This window comes from Cervus canadensis, chromosome 8 (genome assembly GCF_019320065.1).
Source record: "Cervus canadensis isolate Bull #8, Minnesota chromosome 8, ASM1932006v1, whole genome shotgun sequence".
NCBI lineage: Eukaryota > Metazoa > Chordata > Mammalia > Artiodactyla > Cervidae > Cervus > Cervus canadensis.
The window spans coordinates 60,334,429-60,355,748 of NC_057393.1; the positions used below are offsets into that span (position 1 = coordinate 60,334,429).

The window sequence follows — 21,320 nt, forward strand, 5'->3', positions numbered from 1 at the left end:
TGTTGGGTACTGGGGCTCAGCTGTGTTTTGTGGCAGCACATTTGTGTTTTGGAAAATACTGATGTGTTGGAAATAAGGGAGAAAAAGAAAAGCCATCATCCGATCCCTCCTCCTACTTCTCTGAGACCTCCAGATGTTAGCCAGCCAGTTTTCTCTGGAGTTACCTTCTTGGCCATAGCGGTTTCTCCTTACTTGTCAAGGTGGAAGACCTCTCACATTCCAGAGAAGCCAGCAGGTTACCCAAGATCCTAACCCTGAGACCCCCCTAGACCTGGCCCCTTGCCTAGCCCTCCTGACGGCGCCTGTTCATGTTGTTGTTTTTAGTTGCTAAGTTTTGTTGGACTCTCTTGTGGTGACCCCATGGACTGTAGCCCGCCAGGCTCCTCTGTCCATGGGATTTCCCAGGCAAGAATACTGGAGTGGGTTGACATTTCCTTCTCCAGGGGTCTTCCGGACCCGGGGGTAGAACCCGCGTCTCCTGCATTGCAGGCAGATGCTTCACCCCTGAGCCGCCTGGGAAACCCACGCTTATTCATAGAGTCGTCTTATTCACACGTTCCCTCTTCTCTGCCTCCCCAGCAGTCTTCAGTCTGGGAATGTTTTTCCTTTACGGAGATTCTGTGACTACCCTTGGGGGGAAGAGAAGAGTCGTACGCATCTCAAATGTTTTCTAGACTGGTTTTAGTGAACTTTTAAACAACCTCCTTATCTTTCAGGCACTGGGCAGGCTTGATCATACTGAGAACTTTTTTTTCAGTGAGTGAAAATAAGTTTCAGTGTTTTTGTGATCCTGGGGTTTTAAACGCAGCTTCTGAAGTCTTTTTACTCTAGGAGGTACATCAGTACTACCGCAGTGCCTGTGATGAAATGCTGATTGGATGTTTCATGTAAAGAGTCTCTTTCCTAAATGATGACCAAGCATAACTTCTGTAAGTTTTCTCAAGAAAATAGTTTTTTGGCAGCAATCATTAGAAAAGAACAATCCCTTTATATCAAGCTATATTTTGGAGCTCCAATGCATGCCAAGTTGACATAACCGGAAGTGTCTACAAAGAATCAGCCTGGGACAAGAGATTGCTTGCAGTTGGTAGGGAAGATGTGAGGCCAGTATAGAATGAGATAGGGTTACTTTTTGTGTCTTTAGAGTCCTTTTTAAAAACATGCCTAGAATCGCTGCCCCTTGATTTGCTCAATTAAACAAGTGTGTGTAGCCATCTCATTTTGCCCAATAGTAGTTACTTAGGCCTTTTATAAACTTTATAAACTTTCTTTCTACCCTTGAGGTCTGTGTTTTTACTGCAGTCTCTGTTTTTTTTTTCTTTGTCCTTCATTCTTTTTGCTTTCCAAGTATTTAGTAGTTGTCAAGATGCCGTTCAAAAGAATGCATTTGGCTTCAGTTTGGAATAATTATTTTAGTGCTGGGTTTTCCAAGCAAACCAAGGCTGCTTTTCCTCAGTATTCTACCAGCCCTCAGATATGTTCACCCTTATCCTGATTTAGCCCCAAGATGGTCTGACCTGGAGTTAGGGTCTTTTTCACATCTGAAACTCTCGGGGAATAAGCTTCAGCCGGGGCTCTGGAATCACAGCATTTGGCCTCTGGGACTGTACTATCCTTTTTGATCAAAGGAACCTGAAACTGGGTGTACATCAAGAGGCATCTCATCCTTAGTCTCTCTGACCTCTGAATCTCAAATCGTGAATGACTTCACTGTTCTGAAAAGAATGGCACGTGGACTTCTTTAGGAAACAAAAGACAAAAAAGAATCCCATTTTCTCGCTGTTTGGAACTTGGGCACAGTCATTCCGGTACTATATTCTTTGCTGTACTTTTCACATTATGGTCTTTTTCTCTGATGGGTTTCATCAGAGCCCTCCATTCACTTGGCTGTGACGTTTCCAGGTCGAAGTCAGCCGCAGACTGTAGTGAACAAGGAGCTGCTCTGGCAGTCTCAATAAGGTTGTGACCTTGAAGGAGTGGTTTTAGTCTCTCTGGTGTCTTTCCTGCTGTGTGAAATATGGGCTTGGGTTCTGTGGGTGCTAGTGCCCCTTCCTGCCCTGGGACTCAGTGGAGGACAGTAGAAGGAGTTGGTGATCTATGGGTAAAGTCTCTAGCTCAGAACACATTTTGCAGTTCTCCAGCTTCAGAGTGCTTATGTGTCTTTATTTCCACCTTCTGCTCTTCCTCCAGCCCACAGGCTGCTTTTCTTTAAATGACTGGGGAAACTGAGGCCAGTTTCCTATGGTGGTGTGGTTTGCTGGGAGGGGCCTCACATGGCCAGACATAGACTCATCCTGTTCTCCGTTCAAGCCATCCTCCTTGTAGAAGTTTGTGTTCGATTAAGTCTGGTCTGCATGTAATGAATTATGGAGGTATTGTCTCCATGGCTGTGTCTGAGAAAACAACACGTTTTCTCTGTCAGGCTCGTGACTAATATAAACATCAGATCCCATTACGGCTCGGTGATTACCCAGGGTCTGGCCTGGCGCATCCAATCAGGGCTGGAGCTTCAGAGCCTCAGAATTCTTGATTCCAGATTGGCCCCCGTGCCTCATCTCATCCTGGAGATCGGCGGCACTGGACGACCTTCAGATGCTCCGCTTTGATGGCATCACTTAGGGTGGCCTTGGAGAGCGCTCAGGTCCCAGGCACCAGGGAGCTGCAGGTGACCTTCCTTGTCCTGAGAGCTTTTTCTCCTTGTTCCTGGCTCTCCCTGTGGAAATGCACGCTTCCATAGAGACACTGCAGTCAGACAGACCCGAGTGCAAATCGTGGAGCCCACGCTTGTTACCTGGGCATCTGTGGCTGGCAGCCCTGTTCAGCTGTTTGTCTTCACCTGTAAGAAGAGTGTGATGATGCTTCCTTTGTAGGTTTCTTATATGGAGGGACAGTACTGCGTATATACCACCCAGGAAATGCCTGTCACTTGGCAGGCCTGTCAATGGGAGCTCTCAGGGCTTTACAAGGTGGCGAGTTTAAAATTTTCTCCTTGAGTCCTTGAACTTTTGACTCTGGAAGGGCACTGACTACAACAAATAGAACTTTTGAACCAAAGGAGACCTCGAGACCCTGGAGTCGATCGTCCTTGGGTCAAGCATCCAGTTAGGGGTCACACTGAGATTTGGGCTCGTGACTCTTGGCTGGTCCAAGTCTGGCAGGTGAGGGAGGGGGGGCCTGGGAAGGCTCCGTGGGCATGGATGTGGACGTGGAGGGGAGCTTGGCAGTTTGGCTAGTGCTTTGATGGTGGGGAAGAGAGTGGATGAGCCTTGCATTGTGCGGCTCCAGGAGCTGCAGGCCTAGCGCAAGTAGAAAGTTTGGTGGCCGTGCATGGCTGTCTAATGTCCCTTGAGAAAGGATGAATTCCACCCCTGCTATCCCCAGCCCAGTGATCACAGACCTGTTCCCCTGAGGCTGTGACAGTTTCCCCGCCGGGGTGCCCTCTCCCCAGACCAGCTTCGCCCTGATGGCCCCCAGAGCAGTATTTCCCCCAGTGTGTTCTGTGGAGCACTTGCCCTTGAATTTACCTTGTGAGACAAAATTGAAAGTCAGGGCATAGCTGCGGGCCCTTGGAGAGTCACATCACAGGTTGGGAGAAGTTCCGCGGGAGAGGAATTGGGTAAACTGCCCTTGGCCATGCTCACCTTGAGCAGCTCAGCCTAGGTGTCAGGGTCACTGGGTAGCACCCCAGAGTCAGCCTGTGACCTTGGGCAAAGACTTCGCCACTTTGTACCTCAGTCTCCTCATCTGTATACTAGGGATCGTCGCAGAGCACAGCCCCTTGGGATAGGTACTCTAGGGGACCCCACTTCATAGCTTTTCCTAGGAGGACACCAGTGGCTGCGAACCATGTTCTGGCCCTGCTTCCTGGTGCCCAGGGGCCTGAAGAGCTGCCCTAGTGTGTGGCCTTGGGGAGAAAGGATTTCCAGGGCAAGGATCACTAGGGCCTTCTTTCCTGGATGGGGACATCCCTCTGTGTGGCTGCTACAGGGAGTTCTTGCTTTGGGTCTCTCTCTGACCATGTCGAGCGGAGCCTGGTGCCGAAGCAGTCAGGTTGGCATTGAATTACAATGCCAGGACCTCCTTCCCAATGTGGGCAGCTGGGGTGTCCCTGCTCACAGTGGCAGTGGCTGTGCTAGCCTGTGAATCACAGCAGCCAACACCATCTTCCTGGGACGTCAGAGCTGTGGTGCACCTGTCGGGATGCCTCTGTGGTTTGCACGAGAGGGGCCGTGTTGGTGCCGTGATGCTGCAGCTTCTGGAGCCTTGCGGGGAACCCTGGTCTCTGCAAGCCCTATTTGGGGGTCAGGCAGGGTTGGCCTCCCGCAGGACCTCTGACCTGCCACAGCCTTTCTGTGCATAGCAGGGAGCAGATCAAGAGACTGTCCTTTTCTTAAATGCTTCTTTTCTTAAAAAAAAAATTTATTTCTTTACCTGGCTGTTTGAGGTCTTAGTTGCAGCACATGGGACTTTCGCTGTTCACTGTGGCAGGTGAACTCTTAGCTGCAGCTAAGATCTACTGACCAGAGATGGCTCCTAGGCGCCCTGCATGGGGAGCACAGAGTCTTAGCCACTGGACCAGCAGGGAAGTCCCTGAAATGCATCAGGTGGAACGCTGACCCTGGGCACACGGAGAAGGACGCTCGGGGTGCCCAGCCTCAGAGGCAGGGTGTGCACTCTGGGGAGAAGGCTCCAGGGCTGTGCAGTTGGGGTGTCAGATCTGCTCCTCCAAAGGCCAGAGAGAGCATCAATCTGTATTAAGCTCCTGGGGCTTCTCATATCTTACTTGTACACAAATCACCTGGGGAACTAGTGGGATGCAGATTCTGATTCAGAAGGTCCAGGGTGGGGCCTGAGACTCTGCATTTCTCATGAGACACAGGTGCTGGGCAGACCACGCTTTGAGAAGCAAGTATCCGGTCCCTTCCTCAGTCTCCGGGCAGTCCCTCTCTGAAGACAGAGCTATTTTAAAATATGGAAATCCCCATTTCCTCAGCAGTGGGAAGGGATGAGAAGAGGAAGGTTCACTGTGCCAGGACAACCAGGTCGAGAAAACTCGGCTCATGCCTCTCAGCCTTGCTGCAGTTCAGTCTGGACCCTTGCTGCTAAAGCTGATTGTCGGCATGTCTGCTCCCAAGGAACCCACAGCGCCCTTGGTTTGGGCTTGGGTCATGGTGGCCAGGGCAGCGTCCTGCAGATGTGTGGGGTGTGGTCCAGGTGTTGCCCACAGGCTCCCCCTCGTGCCAGTGGGTCCCGCTGCAAGGGGTGAGACTTTCCCAAGTCCAGGATGGCAACTCAGCCAAACCACTTTCTTGCAAAATTAGAGGCTCGTGGTGGAGCGGGGGCTGCTCTGTGGTGAAGCTCCGGGAAGCCAGCTGCTGGCCATCCTCTCCGGACTGTTTGAAGTTGGCGGGCCGCAAAACTGCAGCCCGATTTTCCATAGAGACCCGGGTGGGCCTCCCCAAACCCTCTCACAGAGGGTGCAATGCGAGAGGGTTGGGCTCAAGACCTGCTCACTGAGTGTGCAGAGATGGGTGGCCCTGAGCTGTGCCGCCCTCCAGGGGTCCTTCTCCAGAATTCCAGCAGAGGCAGTTGGAAGTAGCTCCATTTCTCACCCTGCTGTCCGATTTTTCACGGCTCGTGCTGTCAGGGACTTTTTCCTGGAGATGTGCTTTTTGTGTTGTTCCACTGTCAAAGGGGAGAGCCTGGAATAGACATGTATCTTGAGCATCTTCAGGCTAAATGAAGGCCTTAGCATGATGCCTGGCACATAGTAGGTCCTCAAATGATTTTTTTTTTAAATTTGGCTGCACTGCACGGCATGTGGGATCTTAGTTCCCTGACCAGGGATTGAACTTGTATCCCCTGCCCTGGGAGCATGGAACCCCAACCACTGGATCCCCAGGGAAGTCCCAGTCCTCAGATAAATCTTACGGTTATTATTATTATTGTTTTTGCTTTTGTTCCGTAGTAAGTGCATCCTGTGTTCCAGGAACCAAGCTAGGTGCTAGAAGAAAAATAAGATCCAGTCTGTTTGATGGAGGGGAGGGAAGAATTCAGTTATCTTCTCGTGGGTACACACATTTCTGGTCTCTGAGTTGCCTGCAAACCCACCTGAGGGCAGGAAGAGTCGAGTAAATATAAGCAAACATGTATGTTGGGTGGGTCCTTTCCACAGTGGTTTTTGAGTGGGTGTGAGGGGAGCTGTGTGGGAATGTTACAGGTACAAATAGAGTTTGCTGCTCTTTAGGGTAATTTCTTAGAAGCTATGGAGAAACTCTGAGTGAAAGAGATGGGTTTGATTCAGTGACAAAATGATGTTTGAGTCACTTCTGAATTTTGTTTTCATGCCACCCCGGTCTCCCCTGACCAGTGGGTAACAAGAATTAGTTCATGATGAGCACTAGTTCTTAAGCTGTGTGAGTCAGGCAGGGGATGGAAGGACAGCTTCAAGACAACGGCTGCCTGAAGATGGGCTTTGCTTTGTTTGGGGCGTTATTTGGTGATTGTCTTTGGGGCATTGTGTCTAATTGCCAGTTTGGAAATGTAATTGGCACTCCGGGTCCAGAATGGATCTACTTAACATCGTCAAGCCGAGCCTCGGAATCATCTCCATATAAGACCTCATTACCTGTGTGACTAATGCTTCTTCACATGGCCAAAAGAGAAATTTACTTTGTATTCTTTCTGCTGCTTCACTGCCCTCCCTACTAGGTTTTTCTAGGGGACCAGATCCAGTTGACTCTGGGCCTTTCAAAGGTAGTTAATAGGAACTTCCATGTTCCTTCCTTCTCCCCTTTCTCCTGCTCTCTTTTTTCCTGACTTCCTTTCTTCCCTAGTGGTTCCTGCCAAGTCCAGGAGCAGAGGGACTGAAGTTTGCAGGTTAGTGGATAGCAAGTAAGGGCTTGATCTTGCAAGTTTAGAAGCATGTGGGATTGTGACATTGTAAGTATAGAAAGGTACTTTGGGGCCGGGGTCCTACCTCCTCTTCAGCACCAGTGCTGGGAGCCCTCTGCCCCATCTCTAGAGGAGACAGGGGTGTTCATGGTCTTCTGAAGTCACCATTCCATGGGGGGCACAAACCCACCTTTGAATGGAAAGGTCTTTCTCCTTGCACTAGCCCCTCTTTGCTTCTAGGGTGTTTCTGGGATATACAGAACACGTCTTGGTAGGTGATGGATTTTGGATTCAGTCCAGTCCAGAAAGGCCCAGGGCTGGGTGGGTTTAGGTGTCAGCAATGACCTTGAGATGTAAAATTCCCTTGACTTTTGTTGCTACCATGCAGGCCACCTTCTTCTTCTTTCTCATGACTCTCTCTAGTCCTTCTTCCCCAGAGGTGGTGAGGTTTCCCCATGCCAAGATTTATTTACTTATTTATTTATTTTGGCGTGTGGTGGGTCTTTGTTGCTACATGTGGGTTTTCCCTAGTTGCGGCAAGTGGGTGCTACTCTTCGTTGTTGTTTGCAGGCTTCTCATGCAGGCTTGGGCAGTTGCATCTCCTGGGCTCTAGAGTGTGGGCTCAGTAGTTGAGGGGCATGGACTTAGTTCTCTGCGGCATGTGGAATCTTCCCGGACCAGGGATTGAACTGGTGTCCCTTGCACTGCAATATAGATTTTTAACCACTAGACCACCAGGGAAGTCCCCGTGTTGGATCTTATTGGAAGCTGGGGTGAGGATTTGGCTGTCCCTGAGCCATCAGGTCACCTCTTTGTCACTGGATCGTGCCTGGCATTTCCAAAGTTCAGCTTCTTTCAGAGTTTAGTGCTGGGCTTGGCTGAGAGCAGGTGTGATTCGGGGGTGATGCCAGGAATCCAGATGTGGAGTGCGGATGCTTTGTTAAGCACGAGTTGGACTCTGCTTTCTAGGTGTTGGCTGTTCCCAAAGGATGGAGAACAGACAGCGATCTTGAGCCTCTTTTTGGAACATTTAAATACAGCTGCTTCTAGAATTGAAGATTATTCCTCTCCAACTGCTCATCTTATCTCTTCTCCTCTGGGCTTCTCTATGCCATTGCTGTCATTCCCCTTATTTTGCTGAGCAGAAACAAATCGGAGCAGAAAGAGAGCATGCAAGAGGGGAGGGTGAAGGAGGGCAGTGGGGGCCAGGAGATGCTCACACAAAGAAAAGTAGAATTTCTCTTCTGGGAAGTGGAGGTTAGATAAATATGTAATTGGGTGGATTTTGTTTTTAGTCCCTTCACCTTTGTCTTAATGAATAAATCATGATAAGTGGCCTCACCCCCAAGGTGTGCAGAATGATATAAAGACCAATGGAAAGCGTGCTTTCCCTCCTGGAAGAGTTTAGCTTTTCAAGTGAGAAGTTCCCTCTGATTAACTGCTAACGTGAGGTGTGTGTGGCCCTGTGATCCAGATGCCAGGGGTTATAAGGTTTCTGGGGGCTTTTCTTCTTTGTGCACCTGTTTACACAGGAGCAGCCTTCTTTTCTTAGGGAGAGGATGCTGTTTGAACTTGTTTTCTCTTTACTTAACTTTGGAAAGGAGACTTTTTGTGACTCTGGAAGGGGAAAAAGTAGATGTACAATGATTAGCAAATGGAGAGCTCAGAGATAAGGACCCTGAGACTTGGAGGAAAGATTTGGAAGATGAAAGGGTTTATCCAAGTGCCGGGGATTTTCATGACCAACATTAGCTGCCTACCGCTTAATACATTGTTTGTCTTCTTTGTGCATCTGGGAGCGCTTTCCTCACAGTGCTTAGCGGCATTTATTTAACCGCTCATGAATTACGACCATTTCTCCCGCAGATTGTGGCAGCCACAGCTGACCAGGTGGTAAGATTTTTGAAGAATACAGGAACGGTGTCTTGAGCTGAGCCCATCAGAGAAGTCAGTAATTTGCCTGTCTTCAAGAAACCCATTTCTTAATGTTCGTGTACTACCCTGTCTTCCCTGTAAGATTTCTTTTTCAGTTTGTGTTTCATACTTTTGTCCTTAATCCTAAATACATATATATTCATTGTAGAAGATGTAGGCAGGACGGAGAGGCATTAAAAGAAAAAAGGATACCTCATACCCATCATAATGGCTACTATGTCAAAAGCCCGGAAAACAGCAAGTGTTGGTGAGGATGTGGAGAAACTGGAACCATGGTGCACTGGGAATGCAGAATGATACAGCTACCATGGGAAACTTATGGTGGTTCCTCAGAAAAATTGAAAATACAACTGCCATATGACTTAGCAGTTCCACTGCTGGGCACATATCTAAAAGAAGATATTTGCATATTTCTGTTCATACCAGTGTTATTCATGATAGGTGGAAGCAACCCAGATGTCCAAAGATGGATAAATGGATAGACAAAATGTGGTATGTACATGCAATGGAATGTTATTCAGCTTGAAAAAAGAAGGAGATTCTGACGTGTGCTACAACATGGATGCACCTCAAGGACATTATGCAAGGTAAAATAAGCCAGTCATGAAAGGAAAAATACTGTGTGATTCTACTTATGTGAGGCACCTAGATTCCTAAAGACAGAAGTAGAATGGTGGTTATCAGGGGGTAGGGGGATGAGGGAGTTGTTGTTTAATGGATATAGAATTTCAGCTTTGCAGGATGAAAAGGTTCTGCATGGTAATATGAATATACTTAATATTACCAAAAGGACTTCCCTTGTGGCTCAGATAGTAAAGTGTCTGCCTACAATGTGGGAAACCTGGGTTCGATCCCTGGGTCGGGAAGATCCCCTGGAGAAGGAAATGGCAACCCGCTTCAGTACTCTTGCTTGGAAAATCCCGTGGATGGAGGAGCCTGATAGGCTATAGTCCACGGGGTTGCAAAAAGTCGGACACGACTGAGCAACTTCACTTTAATATTACCAAATGGTGCACTTGAAAATGGTTAAGATGGTTAAGTTTATGTCTGTTTTCCCACTAATAAAACTTCTTAAGAAAGGAAGAAAATCCCTCTAAACCCCACTTCCTGGAGTTTGTCATCATTATCTTTGAGCACATTCTTCACTGTGGTGCTCATGTTTGTCGTTGGGGCAGCTGATATCTTTCCTCTAAGGTCTGGTAACAGGCAGTCCCAGGAGAAATTTCTTGGCTGGCCTTGTTTGGTTCTGATGGTACCCATAGTGAGAGCAGAAGGACGGACCCAGCAACCCTCTTTCTGCCATCAAGTCTCATTTGATAGAGTGTGAAGTTAAATGACACTGGATTTTTAATTTTTTTGCCTACGTCTTCAGACATGTGGTAACTTAGTTCTGGAACCCATGCCCCCTACATTGGAAGCACAGAGTCTTAACCACTGGACTACCTGGGAAGTTTGTGTATTTTTGATTTTGATATATAAGTAGCTATGGTATCTTAGGCAAGTCATTGTCTCTGGGCCCTAGTTTTCTTGTGTGAAACATGCATTCTGATTCATTTCAGAAAGATTTCAGTAGACAGCTATTTTTTTTTAATTAAAAATTTTTTTAATACCAAAAACATTTTTTATTGGAGTATAGCCGATTAACAATGTTGTGGTAGTTTTAGGTGAACAGTGAAGGGACTCACCCGTACATACACATGTATCCCTTCTTCCCCAAGCCTCCCTCCCATCTAGGCTCGCACATAACATTGAGCAGAGTTCCATGTGCTATACAATAGGTCTTTGTTGGTTATCCATTTTAAATATAGCAGTGTGTACATGACCTTCCCAAAGTCCCTAACTATCCCTTCTGCCTGGCACCATAAGTTCATTTTCTAAGTTTATGAGTCTCTTTCTGTTTTATAAGTAAGTTCATTTGTAACATTTCTTTTTATATTCCACATATAAGAGATGTCATATGGTATTTCTGCATCTCTGTCTGACTTACTTCAGTCAGTAGGACACTGTCTATGTCCATCTATGTTGCTGCAAATGACATTATTTCATTCTTTTTAATGGACAGCCATTTCTTAAATCAGATTTCAGAGTTATCACTTTTACCTGATAAAGAACCCAAGATTAACTTACCCAAGGCAGTGGGTCCAGGGAGCAGATCTCGTTTCTCTATGAATCCCCAGAGTGAAACTTGATGGACCTGTCCCCAGAACTTCCATATTGATTTTGATGAGGTGGCATATTTAAGAGTTACAGTCTGGGGACATAGGCCCCATTGGAAATACCATCAAACTTATCATTAAAAGAAAAAAGAGTCTCAGAAATAGGTTTTTGTGACTGTGCTGTTACTTCAAATGACATAGCCACACTGTTATTGAAGTTTTAGTTTTAATTTCTGGTGTGGGGGAAAGGCTGAAAAAGTCTTAGATTATAGTTGTTGCTATTGTTCAGTTGCCAAGTCGTGTCCGACTCTTTGCGACCCCATGGACTTAGATTATAGACTAGACTATAAACAGTCCACTATGATAGACTGGCTTTGTTGAGGTTGGGAATAAAAAGAAACATCTGATTTGAGAGGAGGTCATGCTTACTTTCATGCTTTTCCTTAACTCGCCCCAGAAGACAACCCCAAAGCGAGAATGTTCATCTCAGTCGTATTCCATGGAGCATTCCAGCGGCCAAAATCAGGGATAAGATGACCACAGTGTCCGTGGCAAATGAGAGAGTGTCCGATAGAATCAGTAACTTCTGAAATGCCGCCTCAAATCATAGTCAGCATGTCGGAACCTGCTGAATAGTCTCTTCGGTTATATAACATTAATCAGATTATGCTACCGGGGCCATGTATTAAATTTTAACTGGTCACAGATACATTCTGTTAATACTTCACAGATCCACAGAGTGCCAGGTAGTTTTGGGGCTTTATTGAGCGAATTGGTGATGATGTAGGACTTGATGAGGCTCAGACAAAAATACTTTCCTTAGATTTTCTGTTATATTTTAACTCTTATTGGAGGGTTGCAGGCATCCTGCAAGTATTTCTTACAAAATAAACTAAAAAATTGAAGACCGTAGTTTGTTTGTTTGTTTGTTTTTAAACTGTAGTACTGAATAGTTGATTTCTGGCCATGAACCAGTTAGGACAGAGATTTTTTTGAAAGCTCTGGAAGCTTTTCAGTTTCCAGTGACAGGCGATGCAAGCACTCTGTTTTTAATTGGACCCTTCTTTAAGTCAGGAACTGAAATGTTATCATGCAAATCTCTCCTGAGTTGCATGGAAACTAATAAAATCACGAAGGTTTCTATTTGTACTCTGTGAACACAGACTGTAATGAAACTGAAACAGCCATCTCCAGGGATGATGCTATTTAAATGCTAGGCAAGGCTTGACAGCAGTTTTAATGGTGAAAAGAAAAGCCAGCCAGAGAGCGCTCCCATTCTCTCCTCCCCGCCCCACCAGTGCCTGTTCACCCCTTGCCCCTCTTTGCTTCCTGACCTTGGAGAGCTTCGCTCAGAACAGAGACCTGTCATTGTTAGTACATCCTGTCTACCGCCTGTTGTATAAAACAGCACCTGTTCTCAAACATTCTCTGTTGGTCTTTTCTCTCCCTCCTCAGACATTACATTGATCTCCACGCTTACCAGTGCTTTTGTTTTGCTGTCTTTCTGTGTGAACTGGGGTAACTGGCTTTTTAGGGAAAAATTTTAAGAAACTTTTTAAAGTAGTTACTATGACATCAAGCACTCCTTTAAAATTCCTTATGTTTATTATGTTGCTTAAACCTCAGAAGAACCCTGTGGAGTGAACATTTTTTTAAAATTAATTAATTTATTTTTGGCTGCTCCAGGTCTTGGTTGCTGCACGCGGGCTTTCTCTAGCTGTGGTGTGCCGGCTTCTCACACGTGGAGAGCACAGCCTCTAGGCATGAGGGCTCAGTAGTTGTGGCTTAGTACCCCGCAGCATGTGGATCGAACCCGTGTCTCCTGCATTGGCAGGCGGATTCTTAAGCACTGGACCACCAGGGAAGTCCTGGAGTGAACATTTTTATGATTCCCAGTTTGCAAATTAGAAGATGAGGCATAAAGAATGTAATTTTCTGTTTCTTTTTTGGATAACAGACTTCGAGCATTTGTGTGTCTGGCAGTTTCTCAGCTCTTTATATGATTTAATCCTCGCCACAACCCAGTGACAGAGGCGGCATCCTCATCGTCGCTTTACAGGTTAGGAAACAGAGACTTGGAGAGGTGGAGTGACTTGCTCAGGGCCACACAGCCGTGAGGGCCACGCCAGGTGTAAATGCAGGCAGTGGGCAGTGGATTGCATGTGTCTAACCCCTGCATTGTCCACCTACAGTCACTGCTCCTGTCCTGGTAGGTGGGCGCTGCTCACTCATCCCTGCCACATGTTGAAGGAAACTTTGAAGATCTAGGACTGATGAGAGGATATAGTATGTAGAGAGTCAGGCACCATCCTTAGATAAGATGTGGGATTCCCTTGGACAAGTTCAGAAAGTTCTATACTTTCTGGATAGAAGTGAACCTTACGGGTTAGCTAGTCCTTTGACTCTCTCCTTGTCTTGGTTTCCCTTGCTGGTCAGTGGGTTCATCACCTTTTCTCTAACCAGCAGGCAGGTGTGCTATGGGCAGTTGTGCAGGTTGCTCACTGCACAACTGTAGGGCTGCTATGACATTCACATCAAATAATACAAGACTACACATTATGGAATAGGGCACGTATACCATATCCCTGTGATGAGGTGTAGGTGGAGGCATCGAATACATATTGGGGCATTTTTCTGATTATGAGTCTTCCTGGAAGTTTTGGATAAAAACATAGTTTTAATATTAACACATATACGGAAGCTATTAGGAGTAGGATGCAGAATTCAAATGTATTTTTAAAAATCTTGAGAAATGGGCAGGAACAGAGGTGCAGATGCAGAGAACGGGCTTGTGGACACAGAGGGGAAGGATAGGGTGGGATGAATTGAGAGGGTAGCATTGACATGGATACACTTTGCTCTGCTTAGTTGCTCAGTCGTGTCCGACTCTTTGCAACCCCATAGACAGTAGCCGGCCAGCCTCCTCTGTCCATGAGGATTCTCCAGGCAAGAATACTGGAGTGGGTTGCCGTGCCCTCCTCCCGGGGAGCTTCCCAACCCAGGGATCGAACCCAGGTCTCCTGCATTGCGGGCAGATTCTTTGCCATCTGAACCACCGGGGAAGCCCAGGAATACTGGAGTGGGTAGCCTATCCCTTCTCCAGCGGATCTTCCCGACCAGGAGTCGAACCGGGGTCTCCTGCATGGCAGGCGGATTCTTTACCAGCTGAGCTACCAGGGAGTGTAAACTAGATCGCTAGTGGGAAGCTGCCGTGGAGCGCAGGAAGCTCAGCTCAGTGCTCTGCAATGACCTGGAGGAGTGGGGTGGGGCAGGGGTGGGAGGGAGGCTCCGGAGGGAGGGGGTCTGTGTACACTCACAGCTGACTCACACAGTTGTATAGCAGGAACCATCGCAACATTGTAAAGCAATTTTACTCCAATTAAAAAATAAATTGAAAAAACAAAAGCAAACCCTCGAGAGTTATGTGTGGGAAGGGCAGGGGCACTCATTCAGGAGTATATGGAGGAGTGAGATAGTTTGACACCCACCAGCAGAGGCTTTTCTGTAGACTCTGAACCAAGCATCCTGATGTGGAATGATGCCCTACATGCTATTTGCTCATATCTCAAGCTCTGCAACTGTGTTATTAAAAGAATGGAAATTCTATGAAAAGCAAATAAATATCTCTGAGTTCCCTGGCCTGCTATAAATAAAGTGCATTTCAAATGTCGGTGGGCCAGAGAATTTAATCTGCACACTCAGAAGGAGGTAGTGGTAACTTATTCAGTGGCTGTGAATCTTCCCTTGCCTTGGAAAGATTGATCCCTTGCCCCCTTCACTTCCATGGCCTGAAAATACATTATTGTATCACATTATGGATTTCTTTCTAGACCATTGGGCATTGTGGCCTTGTGCCTGCCAAACCCCATGCACAGAATATTTGGTAGCAGATACGAATGGGTCAGTCCATGGATCTTTATCAGTGTGGCCGTTCTTTTTCCAGGGACGCAGGGTTGTGTAAGACGTAATTACCTCCCTGGCAACACCGGTAGCCACATTGCATGGTTCTGGGGTACCATTCCCATCACAATCATGAATGATGCCCCTGGAATTGTGCACTGTGCAACCCACACGTCCATACGTGTGACTCTTCTAGGCATCTGGCTGAGTGAGTATAATACAAGTGAAGTTAAAAATGCAGTACAAGGTCCATAATTCTTAAAGGTCAAACAAGTAAGAGAAACATTAAGAACCTGAGAGTCCAAAAAGGTGGACAGCCCTGAGAATTGGTCAGAGTGGGGGTGGCCAGAGAGAGTCCACTGGGGATGTGGGGTTCTGAAAGTGGACCCAGCCTGCCCATCCCTAGGCCTGGCCTCCAGGACAGGCTGTTTCCATGACTTCTGAGCACTGTGACTTAGGAAGCCTCCCGTGCTTGTTCTTAGCATGAGTTTTGGAGAAGGGTGAAAGCTTGGGCGCCTGCCCATGTGGGTCCATGGGCAAGGAATAACAGGACCCCGAGGATCTGGAAAAGTCCTCAGTTGCTAGCTGTGCTATTTTTAGCTCCCTCCCACGGCCTCTGCTGTCTCCAGGTGTTTGTCAGCAGGGCATCCTGTGCCTGGATGGAAAATGGTTGTGGGAGGTGAGGCCGGCCGGCTAGGCTGAAGCCGTCTTGCTACCAGGCCTGGTGGCCGGGCCGGGCCTCAGGGGCTGGCAGGCTGCGACGGGGGTGGTTGCGTAACTAGCCTTTCCGCTGGTCACAGTGCCGCTGGTTCTGGGTGAGGAGGTCAAGCCAGAGTAAACAGGTCCACAGTCCACTGCTCGTCCCCACCCCCAGTGTGTTGGGCACACTCACGGGCCTGGTGATGGGCTGGTATGGGCAGGAGCTGCTTTTGCTCTAGAGCTCTTTGACCATGGCTGCAGAGTGCCCAGGCCTGGGCCACCTGCCTGGACTGGGGAACGTGGAGATGGCCTGGCCCCATCCATGGCTAGTCCAGATGTGGTAGAAGGCTGGGCAGTGACCTCAGAGATGGTCTACTCCTTCCCTTCCTACCCTCCACGCTGCCTCCCACATCCTTCAAGGCTGGCTCATGTGCTGGGAAGGTCACCTTCCTGGGAAGCCTTCTCTGCCTGCCTGAGTCGAGGCTCAGTCTTGCCACTGTTACCCCCGCCTTGTCCTCCCTATCCTGTGTGAGCATCATCCATTGAATTCTCCCTGTGGACAGGGCTGGTGGTTTCCCTTTCTTTGAACTCCTGTGCCTCTCCAGGTGGTCCTAGGGAGTGGGCAGCAGGTGCTAACTGATCAATAATAGTGTGGCAGCTTGTCTTCAGAGAAGCTCCCAGTAAACCATGAGTCTCGTGTTCAGACTCTTGGGTAGTGCCCTCTGCCCCACCTTTGAAACAGGGCTGGCTCTGTGACTTGCTTGTAATCAGTAGAATGTGGTGGGAATGGTTTTGCTTCTTCCAGGACATGGTCAGAAGCACCTTGCAGCTTCCCTCTTGGCTTCCGGGAGCACGGGCTCAGGAGAGGCCATGAGCCTGACCCAGGATCATATAGAGAAGCCTGACTACCCTGAGCGCTCCATGATGTGAGAAGAGCAGGTCACTTGGAGAGGCCCGAGGATGTGCTGCTGTGTGGAGGGAGGGAGACTCTCCAGGGAGTACCAAGGCACCAGGCATGGTGAGCAGAGTCGATCTTGGAAGTGGATCGTCCAGCTCCAGCTGACATGAATCAGAGCTGAGCCAGCCAGCTCATCCTCCCTGAATTCCTGACTTATCAATCATAAATAAAATAAAGTGATTATTTCAAGCCACTGCATTTTGAGGTAATTTTTTATCATAGAACTAGATGACTGGAACACATACCTATTAAAGGGTGATCGTTCCACAAACTCTGGCTTTTGCCCTCTCTCTGGGTTGCTCTTAGATTTCTCCCCAAGCTCACTGTACCCAGCCGTAGAGGACTTCCTTCACTTTGCTAAACTTTAGGTTTCTATATCCCTGGGCCTTCACAAACACCATCCACGCTACTTGGAATTCTCTTTCCTTGACCTCCCTCTCCTGTTTGTCTAGTGATGTGCTGGTAAGTGTCTAACCTCCAGGAAGAAAGCCTCAAAACTTTTAGCATTTGTCAATACATTTGTGGCATTTGTCAGTTTGTAAATATTCCCACCATGGCTGATTCCAAGATAATCAGCCTGATGGCACAGCGTAGGAGGCAGGTATGTTATCCATATTATGCGTATGTGGAGACTGAAGCTCAGAGAGGTTTACTTCCCTCCGTAAATCATGAGTAGGCGCGGATTCTGGTCAGCTTGGCCTCAGAGACCATGGTCTTTCCACTGCCCTTCAGTATTTTCATGAAGGACTTGGAGCCCATCCTGAGTATAGGTAACACTGCTGCTGGGCTGTCCTCTTTCTTCTAGGCTAGTGGTTCTTCCATTGTTTCTCTTGAGTTACTGCTGGCTCTTCCTCATGCTTTCCACACCTAACCAGTCACAGATACTAATTTTTCTCTTGGACCGTATTACTCTATCTAGATTCTTTGGTCATGGAAGCATTGAACTAAGAGGGGCCTGTGAGTCCATCTTGAGGCTTGATTAATTCTGTGTATAAGACTAGGTTTGCTGCTGTAATGAGCAACCCCAACATATTGAGGGCTTAATATAGAAGTGTATGTATTGTTCATATAAAGTACCATTGATAGTGTGTGTGGGGTTTTGGGGGTTGGGGTAAGGGACTGTTCCAAGCAACCATTCAGGGTTGGTTCCTTTTTTCTACCTCCCCTGGCCCCACCCCACCCCCACCCCTGCAACACATGCCACAGCTTGTGGGATCCTAGTTCCCTGACCAGGTATTGAACCTGGGTACTCAACCCTGAAAGTGTGGCATCCTAACCACTGGACTGCCAAGGAATTCCCAGGGTTGGCTCCTTATGTCTGTGGATCTGCCATTTCAAAGGGGGCCCCGAAGGTCTCTGCTGAATCCTCTGCACCCATCTGACAGATATGGAATGAGAAGTAGGGGTCATGAGGTGTGGTTTTGTGAAAGTGATCCTGGAAATCATTCCCATCGCTTCTGCCCACACGGTCCACTGGTCAGAATTTTCACATGGTACCTTAACTGGAAGGCGTCCTGGGATATGTGGAGTTCCCAAGAGGAGTAAGAAGTGGATTTGGAGAACACCCAGTTGGCAGACGGGGCTCCAGAGTGACACGGGGTGAGGGTGTTTGCCGTCCGCAGCTGGCTCTGCCATAATTAACAATGACCATGACCCAGTAACCACTCTGGGTCTTAGTACTGAACATTAATACTCAGTGTTAAGACAGAATGTAGAATATAAATACTGAATATTAACACAGGGTGCTACTAGGTATCACACACACTATTGAGCACTCTACCTGCTTTTTCTCACGTGATCCTCTCAAAAAGCCCGTGTTGGAGATGTTACTACCATTATCCTCATTTTGTAGCTGAGCAAACGCTGTGGCTTGCTGTGGGTATAGCATGGGCCCAAGAGACGTCACTTAGGAAGTAGCAGGATCTGATCCAAACTCAAAATCCTCTGGCTTCAGAGTGTTAAGTCTTAGCCACTTCCTCCACTGCTCTGGGGTTCCCTCAGCTCTCCTCATTCTTGTCCCTGCCTTCATCTTATAAGTTATTCTGCTTCTTAAACACCTTCAGGAACAAATGGACCAAGGGGTTTAAATGCCTCCTCCCTCCAGTTTCCAAAGAGAACAAAAGAGAAGGCCATCTCGACTGTCACCAGGGGACACTGACCTTTATTCTCCACCAGAGTAAGGGGTGGTGAATTGTGGGGTAGGGGGAGGGCCTCTGCCCTCCCTCTGATGTGAAAGGACTGTCTTCTCAGCTCTCTCCTGCTTTGAGTATTATTAATACCTTGATGGGGCTCTTTGACTGGAATATCGAAAGCAGAAGGGGAATGGATGGCAGAGGCTGCTTCCCTGGTCCCTTGGCTCTCTTGCTGCCCCATGGCGAAATGGGACAGGAAATGGCATTTCCCTTTGGCCCATTCCATCCAGTTCAGATGTCATGTTTAGCAGAGTGAGTCCGAAAGTTCACTGCTGAGACAACAAGGGATCAAACATGAGGAAACGTGAGTGACGTGGCTGCTCTTTTAAAACTCAATGGGCCATAACACACGTGTCCACCTGGGCACCATCGCTCATTCCAGTTAGCTTGGTGTAGTTTGCAAGAGCATGCCATCTGGAGCCAGACTTCATGGGCTCAAATCATAGTTTTGCTCCTTGCAGACTTAGAGATCTTTTGTAAATTGCCTAAACTCTCAGAGCCTCAGTTTGCTCACCTGGAAAGTGTGACTAGTAATAGTAGTCACTTTATGGGGTTGTTGGGAGGATAATGTATGTTAATTAGTTAAGAGTAGCGTCTGGTACAAGTGCTACATAATTGTTGGTTAACATTGTCATTTCACTTTGGTCACCTTAGGGAGACTGACTCCTCCTAACATGGACTGTTACAATCACTTCCTAGGTGGTAACTCCATTTTCCAGAGGGATGGCTGGCATCCCTGTACTCATGTTGGAATGTAGTATAACTGAAGCCTAGGACTGTATGCTGTCCATCTTTGCACCTGAAAGTCCTATGCAAAAGTTGCCTGAAATATCATCCCCATGTTGAGGACTCCAAAATGACAGGGTCTTTTTCATGTTTATCTCCGTTTCCTTAGCAACCTACACTGGTGTCCAGCATCACAAAATTCTTCTCGAATAAATGCAGGACTGAAAGAGCAAATTATTTCATCCTTACTTGGAAAGAAGGTCTCTCCTTGGGAACAGGCTGGTGATAGCATCGGTGCATTCTTTTGAGTGTTGCTGGGGTGACATCTCTCAGCATTTGAAAGTCAGTTTGATTTTAGAAAACTGTCCAAGGGAGTTTGCAGGCAAGTATAATGAATAAGAGAGGAAGCCAATATGGGTAAGGTATTTCTGGTCCCCTAAATGTGTAGTTATGATTGCACAGAAAAATCTGAAAGTTCTGAGTGGTGTGTAAATTACCTCTGTAGGCGATTTCCAAAGAAAAGTTCTAGAAATGCTTTGAGTATTGGCAGGATTGGAGCCAATGTGCCATTCCCCTACCAGCCTCCCCACCACAGTGGGGAAGCACACGTTTTGAATGTTAACTTGGTCTCTTTAAATGTAGCCTTGGATTTGGACAAAGGCGGGCTTGGGTCTCAGCTCTACCTTGTACTAGTGCTGTATCTGTGGACAGTTAACCTCGGCAAGCTCACTCTCTTCTGCAGTAAAATGTGAATACTGAGAATACTTGCCATGTAGGGTCTTTTGTGCAGGTTAAATGAGATGATCACCTTGAGCTCTTAGTGCCTTGTAGGTGCTTAACAGATGGCTCCTGTTATGATGAGATGGAGTGTTATTTCGACCCTTCTCTTCTATCAGTAGCCCTGGATGAGAATGCCAGGAAGACAAGGAGGAAGAGACCCTTTGAGGGAGCATGGTAACCAGCCGCCAGCAGTGAGTACCAAATGAGAGTTGGATGAGACAGTTTTGTGGGTCTCTGGCGCTTTTGTAAGGATTTGGCTTTGGCTGTAAGTGTTCTGCCCTGCACCACCCCCTCCCCTTCCTCAACCTCAGACAGATGGACATCATAGCAAAAGGGAGGAAAGAGATGGAAGGTGTCGGAAGGCCCAGAAGGTGCTTCTTCCAGAAGGCGGAGGGTCTGCAAAGAGGCTGTTGAGTCTGGTGGGCCCATCTCTCTTCTGTCCTGGGCAGCCTTCTCATCCTGTGAATGCCCTCAGGGGCCCAGTGAGCTGAGAATGGACAGGAGATCTTTGGGGCTGTAAGGGCCAGGAATGCCTTTCTCCAGCCTCAGCTTCCTTGCTGGGATTACTTCTTATTTTTCTTTTTTTTTAAATTAATATTTATTGGAATGTAGTTGCTTTAGAGTGTTGTGTTAGTTCCTACTGCAGATCAAAGTGAATCAGCCACATATATACATATACCCCTTCTTTTGGGGGTTTCCTTCCCGTTTAGGTCCCCACAGAGCATTGAGGAGGGTTCCCTGTGCTGTACTGTAGATTCTTATTGGTTATCTTTTCATACATAGAATCAATAGTGTATGTATGTTAATCCCAATCTCCCAGTTCATCCCACTCCCCTCCCCACTTGGCACCAATATGCTTGTTCTCTATGGCTGTGTCTCTATTTCTGCTTTACAAATAGGATCATCTGTACCATTTTTTGTAGATTCTGTATATATGCTTTAATATGTGATATTTCTCTGTTTCTGACTTAAACCAGGGTTACCTTTTCTTTGAGTTTCTTCCATTGAGGAACATATGTTACTGACGCATGGAGGCAGGCCAGGTGCCTGATTTAAAGTTTACGTAACATCTAGTATTTG

General features: G+C 47.4%; 1 protein-coding gene across 10 annotated transcripts in view; it reads left to right on the forward strand.

Annotated features, from left to right (window-relative positions):
• Positions 1-21,320, forward strand: part of KCNMA1 (potassium calcium-activated channel subfamily M alpha 1) — a 748,747-nt gene that overhangs the window by 2,083 nt on the left and 725,344 nt on the right. The gene's annotated exons all lie outside the window — the stretch shown is intronic.